The following is a 10,646-nucleotide window of genomic DNA, read 5'->3' as shown; positions in this document are numbered from 1 at the left end:
TTCTCAGTCCCCTTGCTATTACTAGGTTTCTTGTCAGTGCTGTTGACCAAGAACCACAAGTTGTCCCTCGTCAAATAGAGACAAAGCTTCGTCTGCTAAGTAGAGAAATTGTTGCCACTAAACCTCTCTATATTGAAGATCCCTTTGAAGCTCTCCATTTTAATGAAAGGACCCCAAGATTTTGCAAAGAGGAAAAAAATATCACACCAATTGATGTGGGTAGGTCTTACCACTTGAATGATTGATCCAAAGGCAGTGTCTAAAACCCTTATAGAGAAATCAAAGATTGAATATTAAAAGTCACCCTCTCCATACAAATGCATGTGTGTAGCAAGAAAATCAAAAAACCCATTTTTTGCATCGGAATAATAATAAGGTTTGGCTTTAGATTTATTGACCTTTTTGCTTCCTTTGATATATCTTGCATTCAAGGACTCACTAGAGGAAGGCATAATTCATAGATTGATATTTTTCGGGCAAAAAAATAGTGGCACCTTAGAGTATTCAATTGAGAGCCTTCGATAAAACTTCATAAAAAATGATTGAAGAGGCTTTCATAGTATTAGGTTTATTATGATCTAGGCCTAGGCCCATAATCCCATGATTAATCATAGATTATAATCAAGGATTAATGCAAGTTTTAGCAAAGAGGCTTACTATGATGCATCCAATGTTGTACCGGCTATTGCCATACATTAATTTGCAAAATGGACAATGCAGGTGTGTTCGCAGCCCTCGAAAACCCACGAGGATGAGACTAATTAATTCGAAATGCTGAGATGAAGCCGCGATTGTGTTTTTTTTTACATTTTGGTAATCGCTTATTGGCATTAATTTGCACGAATCAGTCGAATTGATGGTGTTGCGTGGTGTGCCTAGGAGCTATGAAGAGCCTCCACGAAGTATATTAACTAATGGTTAGGTGTGGGAGAGGCAATCAGTCCTCCACAAGCTGTGGGTAGAAGAGAGGAAGACTCTCAAGCTCCATTTCTAGGGTTTTTGAAGTTTTTCACAAGCTAGATCATGGCTCTGATACCATGTTGGCAATTATAGGGAGGTGAGAGTGAGAGAGGGAAAAAGAAAGAGAGAGAGAGAAGTAGAGCTCAACTGTGTGTGAGAGAGATTGCACAACTTGAATGGGACTCATTATGTAAGAATGAAGGACCCAAGTACATGCTTTTATAGGCACCAATGCCTTTATCTTTTGGCCCTAAATAAGAGGGTGTTCACACCTAGTGTGCTCACACCACTAAGGACATGCTTTTATAGGCACCAAGGCATTTATCTTTTGACCCTAAATAAGAGGGTGTTCACACCACTAAAGACACTAGACTCCAAACTAACTCCGAAATATCCAACAAATTTGCTAGATGCAATAAAAGCATGGGTACAACTAAAGGAGGCTTATATCAAAAGAGTCCAACTAATAGGATTTTGGGATCAAACTATTCTTGCGCTCAAGATGGCATAAAAGAATAATAAAGTTGAGACTACGTTACAAAACTATGTAAGATCATTGGCAACATCGAGTCATGAAAAACGACAACAAAATCATGCAAACAACAACTCAACTCCATTTTTTGAAAAAAAATGCAAAATATACATTTTTTTAAAATTAATGGAGAAAAAAGACACATTTTCATGTCAAACATTTTTAAAAAAACACTACTTTTGTGAAAAAAGAATGCATAAAACATTACTTACATTTTACTGTAAACCCAAAAATGTCCAATTGAAAAAAGAGTTACAAAAGAGAAGAAACTCTTCCAATCAACTAGGAGAGTCATTGGACCTTTTGCTTAAAAATATCAATTATTTTCTGGTGCAAGTGTCAAGAAGTTCTTAAACTCAAATCCATACACAACAATTTCTATATCATGCAAATTAAGCATGTCCACACATCGACAAATTTCACTTTTCTTTCCTTTTTTGCTTTGTTTGAGCATCTCTAGATCATACTTTCCCTTGAGCACCGATAAGTTTTGTACCAATACACATTTCTACACTGTTTGCTATATTAAGAGACTAAGGTTGAGTAGAAGGGTGAGAGAAGGGTGTGAGTGTGAATGGACTTGAGGTCCACTTGTTCACCTATTTAAAGGTGCGGCCATGAAGCAACAAAGCAAGATATTATTCTTGTACTTTTTGAGTCTCTCCACTCCACACACTTGATCTAGCATGAGCACCACGTTTTCTCATCATGCTGTACATAGCGTGTTATCAAACAAACTGATAGTAGTTAGGTGATAAAATTGGCGTTACTTTTGGACCCAATATAATTTGATGAAACTCTTACATGGGGCTAGTGCATTGTCTAAGAAAATAAATAAGTTGATCCAATGGTTAAATTTAAGCATATTTTGATATTAAGACAGGTAGGTATATGGAGTCCATGGCCATAGAAAAGGTTTATTGAAAGCAAAGATGTCTCTAGATTTAGATAGAAATCCAACGATCCAAATGGTCAAATTTTAGATACTAGTGAGTACTAATTTATCAGTTTACTTTATTTTGATCTAGTAGTTCGATTTAGAGTTATAGTCTTTGTAAAAACAGAGTTTTCAGTTTATAACAGTTAGATTTTGAACCATGAAAATGACAACTGTTGTCATTTTCAAAAATTGATGAAAATTTGGATTCCAGAATCCACTTTGTTGATAAAGTGGATTTTGGAATCCGAAATTCCATTGAGACTAACATTTCTATTGCGACATTGAAATTTCCATCCAAAAAAAGAAAAATTTTGGTCCATAAATGAACAAAAATTTCACTTTTATTAGACGAAATTTTTAGTCTATCGATGGGAAAAATTCAGTCAACAAAAAAAATTTCCATCAACGAAATCCAAATTTCTTTCAACGGATTGAAATTTCCATCAACAAAAAAATCCCCATCGACGAAAATTTCAATTTGTCGATGAAAATTTCAATTCCAGAATCCAAGTGGATTCAGGAAAAATTTCATCGATGAAAATTTTCGTCAAATTTTTTTCCGTCAATGGAATTTTTTTTGTCGACATACTAATTTTTTCGTCGAATAAAAGTGAAATTTTCGTTCCTTATTTTTACGGACCAAAATTTCTCTTTTTTTGGATGAAATTTTTACTCTCACAATAGAAACATCAGTGTGTCTGGAATTTTGGATTTCAGAATCCATTTTGTCAACAAAGTGGATTTTGGAATCTAAATTTTCATCAATTTTTCAAAACGATAGTTGTTGTCATTTTCATGGCTCAAAATCTAACTGTTATAAATTTTCATGGCTCAAAATCTAACTGTTATAAACTAAAAACTGTGTTTTTGCAAAGACTACAACTCTAAATCGAACTGTTAGATCAAAATAAAGTAAACTGATAAATTGTGAAACTCACCACCATCTAAAATTTGACCGTTTGGATCATTGGTTTTCTATCTGAATCTAGAGAAACCGTTTCTTTCAATAAGCCTCTTCTATGGCCATGGACTCCAAATACCTACTTATTTAACATCAAATATATGCTCTAATTCATTGATTAGATGAAGTGCAATGATTGGGATGAAGTTAGTTAAATTTTTTGAGAAGAAAAAGTACATTTTTGAAATTCTATGTAAAGAATGTATTATACATTACATAGACATGCGTGAATTATTAGTAGTTTTAAAGAATATTAGATCTTGTATATTGAGCTTGTTTTTTCCATTTTGTTATTCGACATGAAAAGTGAAATTTTTTTCACCTTTAAATTAACAATATGTACATTTTTTAAGATAATTTTAAAACTATGATTATTTTGTAAAATTTTTAAAAATATTTCTCTTCAATGTTTATTAAAGAGTGTAAAATTGATCAATATTTAGGACTAGTGAAAAATCAAGACACCTTGTTACAAATGACAACTCATGACTCGTTGTCGTTTTTCATGACTCACTGTTTGGCAAGGATTGACATACATAAGCAAGCCTTAAACGATTGAATATATTGAAGAAATGGATCCATTAGAAAACTATTTTATAAATAGCAAGTAAAGACTATGATAAGGAGACTAACAATTATTTGAGATCCATTTCAAGAAGTACGTTTAATGGCATGCGGATATGTGGGACACTCTAGCTAAAGCTACTAAAGAGTTGGTCTTTACAATGTACTATATCAAATGAAATTAACACAAGAGGGAACTAGAGAGAAGAATTTTCAGATTGTAATCCCAACTCATCTTCCCTTAACAGCATAAGTCATTAGCAAACACATTTTATAAATATGAAGTGAACAGGGAGGGAAAAGGTAGCAAAATCTTTTACTACATGAAGTACACATGGAAGCAACTACACCCCAATGTGTGTGACTGCCCAATATGACCTAAGAAATCAAATAAAATGCTATGGTTGTGGTATTCAATCCAATCCAATTATAGAGAAAGAGTCTCAGGGTGCCCTTACAATATCAATTAGGGTATTTTCAAGCACTATGCAAAGTTGGTCACTTGTACAAATATTGGGCAAAAACGTCAACTCCACAAGCTTCCAACTTTACAGAAGTCAATAATCAATGAAATCCTTAACATTGACAAGTTGGTCACTTGTACAAATATTGGGCAAAAACGTCAACTCCACAAGCTTCCAACTTTACAGAAGTCAATAATCAATGAAATCCTTAACATTGACATAGAGAAAAAGTTTGAAGGACTCTTCATTTCGGATATTGTTTTAATACTTAAGTCAATTCATGCACTTGATAACATAACTTAAAATAAGATGTTTTCTATTTATTAAAGGGTTTAAAAAATAAGGAAAACCTAAAGTTGATTAGTGTTGAGCTTACATTTTCTGTGCGAATGTAACTTCAAGGCTAATGTACCTCGGTTTCATATCTTGACTATAGATTGTACAACCCCTTTTAGTTCTTCTTTTGGCACAAATGAGACTTGTAGTTCAAGAAGTTTCTTTTCTAGCTTATGTCCTTTCTTATTCTTCCCAATAAACTTTCTTGTTAAACTCCACATGCTCTAGATAATTTTTATTGAAGTTAAAAAAACATTGCTTATATACAAGCTCTTTGGTGCAAAAATAGAGCGCATCTATGTTCTCTATTTTATTCACATAATAATTAAACCTAAAACCTTTGTAACTTTTTCATATGGGCTCGAAATAGGGTCAAATTGTGCTCAAATAAAATCAAATGGTGTGCACTCTTTGTTGTGATTTGTTATTTTTGTGAAGCAATGTGGAGTGTTGCCATGGATTTTATGCAACTTTTGATTGCAGTGTTGGAATTGCACAATAGTATGCTTTGGAGTTTAGAGATTCAAAGAAATGATAGATACATAGAGTTGTTGAGGTGCAAAGTTATTAAAGATTTTAGAGATGAAGTTGGATTTTTTCTTTGTGTTAGATCTAAATCTTCAGCACATGCATGATAAGTGCACGTTAACACAGAGTTTGGGCTTTAAAGCAAGCCTATAATCCTCCTATAATCCCTGTAAACTGTGGGCTATATAGTGGTGTTGCTAAATGACATTGGTCATTTCCAAGTGTTATGTTCATTTACTACACACATGTTTGCTCACTAGAGGTCTTCCATCAACCAAAGTGTAGCATGCTCTTCTCTTTGTGTCACCAATATAAAAAGTGCCACTGACACACTTCAATAAGGTAATTGGTACACTCATCCTGAAGCTTGTAATTGACAAGGTGCCACTTGTAAGGTGGAAGTTGTGAGGATCTGTTTAAGTAGGTAGCTTGTGATTACACACAAAAGTAATGCCCAATATTTTGAATTCCATGCACACGATATCTTCCCATCTATCCCATCGTGCTAACTAGGATGTTACTTCATCCCCATCGTTTGGAAAATCTTGGGCATATGCGCATGGGATAGGCAAGCATCGTTCATCCAATTAGGAGACGACTGGGACTGTAGCCATCTCTGGAGTCCGCTTTTAAGCTTGTGTTGTGGGCACCCAGATACCTTCTCGAGGGCACCTACGAGCAAGGACAAGCACAAGTAGTGTTTGAAATTTGCAACCCTGCCTTAGACTTCAAAATTTTCAAATTGAAGGTCCACAAGGGGTACCGTGGCCTCTATGTGAAACTCGCTACTCACTAAAAGTTAGTTGGGGTAGCCGACGGGTGTGTAGTTCAGCTGGTAGAACGGTTAGGTTCCACGATGAGGATGGAGGTTCGATGAGACGGACGCCCACACACGGGATGCACATATTGCACATGTCAACCTTCCAAAAAGAAAGTTACTTGAGGTGGCCTTGTTCATTTGAAAACCCAAAATGGTTACAGCACTTGCATGTGATGTAAACTGTTAAGACTTAGGGTTTTATATGATTGTCTGTGCCTGTGTAGGGTAAAGCTGTTCTCAAAGGGGTGTTGCTGGAGATGGCGCCAGGGAGGGCTTCCGGCAGCAGGCGAGGGCTCCCCGCCGCAGCAGCGGCAGGAAATGAAGGGATTCTGGCGCGCGTCGGCAACGCCGTCCGGCAGTCGGAGGTGTTCCACAAGAGCAAGCGGGCGGCATCCAACACGGCGCGCTTCAGCAAGAAGCTGCTTTGGAGCACGGGCAAGGCGGCCTGGATCGCGGGCACCACGTTCCTGGTTCTCGTCGTCCCCCTCATTATCGAGATGGATCGCGAAGCGCAGCTGGCGGAGCTCGAAGGCCACCAGGCCAGTCTCCTCGGCGCCCCTTCTCAACCCCCCGGCCTCGCTGCACTCAAATGATTCCCACATCTGCTGCGTAAGTTCCTTAAACCATGCCATGCTTAACTTTTTGCCTCTAAATCCAGTAAATCCAGTTGTGTAAAATCCAACTTATTTTTCATGATCCAGCTTAATCTGTTTATTTGTTGTGCCCACCATGATTCAGCTCAGTCTTTTGAGCAGCTTAGTCTGCTAATCTGCCTTAATCTATTGTGCCATGATTGAGCTTAGTCAGCTGTGTCCATAATCCAGCTTTATATGTTGTGCCCATAATCCAGCTTAATCTGCTGCCCTTAGTTGACCACATAGTTAGCTTAATCTACGATCGTAATGTATTCCCCTTAATTCAGATTAATCCATAACTCGGCTTTATAATCTGTGGGCATAAACCAGCTTAATCTAAGCCAGTTTGACATCCTGAGCTCTGGGTCCTCTAAATTTGGTGTCAAATCTAGTCATCCACTGTTTTAGGTGTTTCTCGTGCATTATGTGTCCTAAACCGATTTCTTTTGTCCAGTTTAGTGTTTTCTTGTAGATTGTGCTTCTGTGCTGGGTGCTTTGAACTCCAGCTGACCATCCACTGTCTCGGGTCCTTCAGTTTTACCTCATCCATCTAGGGTATCATCGTAGGATTGTCATTCACAGTTTTGGGTACTTTACCGTGTTTCCTAATCAGGTTGCCATGTGCTCTTTTGGGTCCATTATCCATTCTCCAAATCCAGCCCAGCTTTACCCTATGTATTTGTCTTGTCGTGTCCCCTAAAGCTTACTTATCGTCAACTGTTTTCTTTTAAATCCTCTATCATTGCCTTTGTTACTTAGCTTCTTCTCAGGCTGGTTGCACCTTACAGATTATTCTGATTTGTCTATGAACCTGCTCCCACTCTTGGGTCCTGGGAGGTAGTCTATGTGGAGTGGATGGTGTGAAGCTTTGTGAGTAGACTCTTATGGAGTCAAGATCGCACATTAGTTTTTGTGAAGTTCAGGAAATAGCCTGAACTTTCAGTTGGTATACATTTCTTCTGCATTAGCGGACATGCAGATATCTTCTTCCTTCATGTTGCAGCCAGCTGATTTATACTAATTCTTTCTATTCAAATCAGTGCAATTTCACAGCCAGCTACAGTGTGTGCTCTCTTTTAGTGCTAGTGTTCATCATCGTGGCTGAGTCTGCCCTTGTTTTTGGGGGAGTGTTAGGAACTCAATTTGACGGTTTATCTATAAAGATATGTCTATTTCAGCAACATACCTTTATGAACCTACAACTACTCTTGAGTGCTGATGTCATAGCACGTTATGCTGTGCATGATGTTGTTGATGATTTGAAGGTTTGTGAGCAGACTCTCAAGGAGTCAAGATCACACTTTGGGAAATAACCTGTCTTTTCTATTGGTATATATCCTAGATCCTCGACTGGAGTTGGATTATATGCATGCATGTGGGGTGTATGTGTTTGTAAAGGCCCTGAGTGTCTCTTGACAGCACGTCTGGCATAACTGTCTTGATTCCTTCGTCCTGGCTGCTTATCAGTCATTGTATTAGACTGTACTTTTGCTTTGCATTCAAGTTGTCACTCACAATCTTGAGTCCCTTGGGAATCTAGCTTGTATAGCACTATTCGGGTCATTTTTTAACTTTGCTTTAAATCCAAGATTTTATTTATTAATCTTGGTTCTAGAACCATCTATGCTCAAGACCATCTACTCATCACCTTTTTTGGCCCATCATTTCTAACTCCACCATGTCATCACTCCTTTGGGTTCTCAATCTTTCAACTTGTCATTCATCATTTTGGTTCTAACTCTTTTGGAAGCCAATGAATAAGCTTCACCTACAACAATGACGAAATCATGACAAGAAAGCTTCAAATGCAGCTAGCCAGTGACTGGTTTAAACTTTAGGTTGCCTTAAATCTAGATCATCATGCTGTGTTTTGGCCATGAAATCTGAATATGCCTAGTTTTGTGTCTATTATTGTCTTTTAATTCAGGTTTGCTCCAGACCAGGATCACTATTCAGCTTTTCCCTTATGTAGCTTATAATGCACTTTATCAGGCCCATGCTTTTCTTTTGAAGTTAAGATTTGCAGTATACTCAAGTCGTATCGTTGATCGTTCTCGGTATGGTCTTTTCTGTGAGTTCATGTTTGTTCCATTTTATAATTGGCCTTGGGTCCATCCACGTCTCTCCGACCTGTTGTCAATCTGCTCATTATCTGCGATTTTGAGCATAGTAACATGAAACAGTCATTCCTAGCAAAAAAGGCGAAACACTCTCTTGCGCCACCATTGTCGTTTTGGTTCCCCGTTTCCTAATCTTCTCTCAAGAATTCCCTTCCTTCATGTTCTAATTTTCTTACTATCTCTTCCAAGTTGTGGTTTTCTATACACACAAACCAAACACCCCCCCCCCCCTCCTTCCCTTTTTTTCTTCCCAAATGGCCTGCCAGTTCCTGGTTGCTACCATGGTGCAGACATTAACCGATTCTTTTTGGTTGTCATGTGGTAAGTCCAGGTTTAGGTTTGCCTTCTGATTCACAGTTTGAACTTTCCTTGTGTCCCAGCAGGCTTGATTGCGGGAGAATCAATGTGAACCTTGCAGAAATCTAAGTAAAATTTGCAGTCTATTGACCATCGTGTGGATGTTCTGTATCTAAAGACAAGCAGGATGTAGTCTATCAGAAATTGATGTCCATTTTGGAGGCCTGAAGGGCTTGTTGTTTTAGGACAGGCTTTTTGTGCCACTTAGTTACTACACAGATGTAACAGAGAACTAAAAATTATGTACAGCTTGAGGCTTTAGTATATTCCACCTTTATTTTGAAAGTATCGTTTCTTCAACAATTCATATCAGGTCCTACATCTGAAGATAGAAAGTAGGAGACGCCCTTTGGACTGGCATTCCCAGGAAGAACAGACATGGTGGAAGACCGCAGGTCAGCACATTCTGCATCTGAGAATGCTGGCCCAAAGGTTTCCCACTTGGAGTTGGGAATCTGGATCACCATTTCTCTGTAGAGCAAGCTTCGTAAGTGTTTGCTGCGTTTGAACTTTGGACAATGGACTGTAAATACACATGCAGGTTTCTGAGTCATGGGAATGTCACTTTTTAGGCGAGTCCTCTTTCCTTAGGTACCTGAATTAGTCCTGGAAAGTTAATATGTAGATTGAACGTTAATTTATATCCGCTCAACAATTAGCCCACGTAGCACTGCTAGCAGGTACTGACTTCTTACAGTTGTTAGATTTCATTCTATCTGTACGTGACATTATTATGTTACAGGGACTGACTGCAAAAATGTGGTTGACCTAGTATTTGGCAGAGTTCTGATTCTACCACCATGTACATCCAGATTCCACATCCATTGCTAACTTGGAATGTAGTGTGGTCGTTTCATAGGGCTAGCAAGGTGAAATGTATCGGGGAGGCACATATTTCAAAACCAAATTAACGGATAGCACAAATTATGTGCACTTAATCATGACATAAGCACAACCACAAATGAAAGTATGCACAATACACCACACTAGGTGTCAAAGACGGGGTGACCTCCCCTCTAGGTTAGATTACCAAAAGGAGTATGCTTCCAAGTACAAGATTACAGGTGCCCGGGGACTCACCACGGGCCTGCACTTGACTTCTCCAAGTACAACCAAAAGTGAAAGCAAAACAAACAAGTTCTTGTGACTGTCAGTCACAAGACCAGAAGACATTCACAAGTAAGTAGCCTCCTGCCACACTGCCTGCATGTCCATGAGGTTTGTCTCGGGCAGTGAACAAATGTGCCAGGGGTATCCGTGCCTAGCTTACTCCTTGTGCTTCCAGCGCCTTCACAGGTTTTTCAGCCTGTGAACATGGCCACCATGTGTATCCACGCCTAGCGAACTACTCCTGGGAGAAACTCCAGCAACTTGCCTTAGATCACCTAACACTGCCCAAAAGCTCACGAGCCAGTGCTGTCCAGCTGTT

The 10,646-nt window shown here is 38.5% G+C and overlaps 1 pseudogene across 2 annotated transcripts; it reads left to right on the top strand.

Annotated features, from left to right (window-relative positions):
- Nucleotides 1-6,236: 6,236 nt before the first annotated feature.
- Nucleotides 6,237-9,502, top strand: LOC147615410 (mitochondrial import receptor subunit TOM9-2 pseudogene; annotated as a pseudogene). 2 transcript variants are annotated; one of them, XR_015262849.1, is made up of 2 exons: nucleotides 6,237-6,714; nucleotides 9,241-9,502. The product of XR_015262849.1 is annotated as a mitochondrial import receptor subunit TOM9-2 pseudogene, transcript variant X2 (transcript). The 2 variants fall into 2 exon arrangements; XR_015262848.1 differs by having other exon boundaries at nucleotides 6,239-6,714; nucleotides 9,244-9,502.
- The last annotated feature ends 1,144 nt before the right edge of the window (nucleotides 9,503-10,646 follow it).

Source organism: Cibotium barometz, chromosome 40 (genome assembly GCF_041138505.1).
Source record: "Cibotium barometz isolate CiBa-2024 chromosome 40, ASM4113850v1, whole genome shotgun sequence".
NCBI classification, from domain to species: Eukaryota; Viridiplantae; Streptophyta; class Polypodiopsida; order Cyatheales; family Cibotiaceae; genus Cibotium; species Cibotium barometz.
This window is presented reverse-complemented; position numbering and strand designations above follow the sequence as displayed.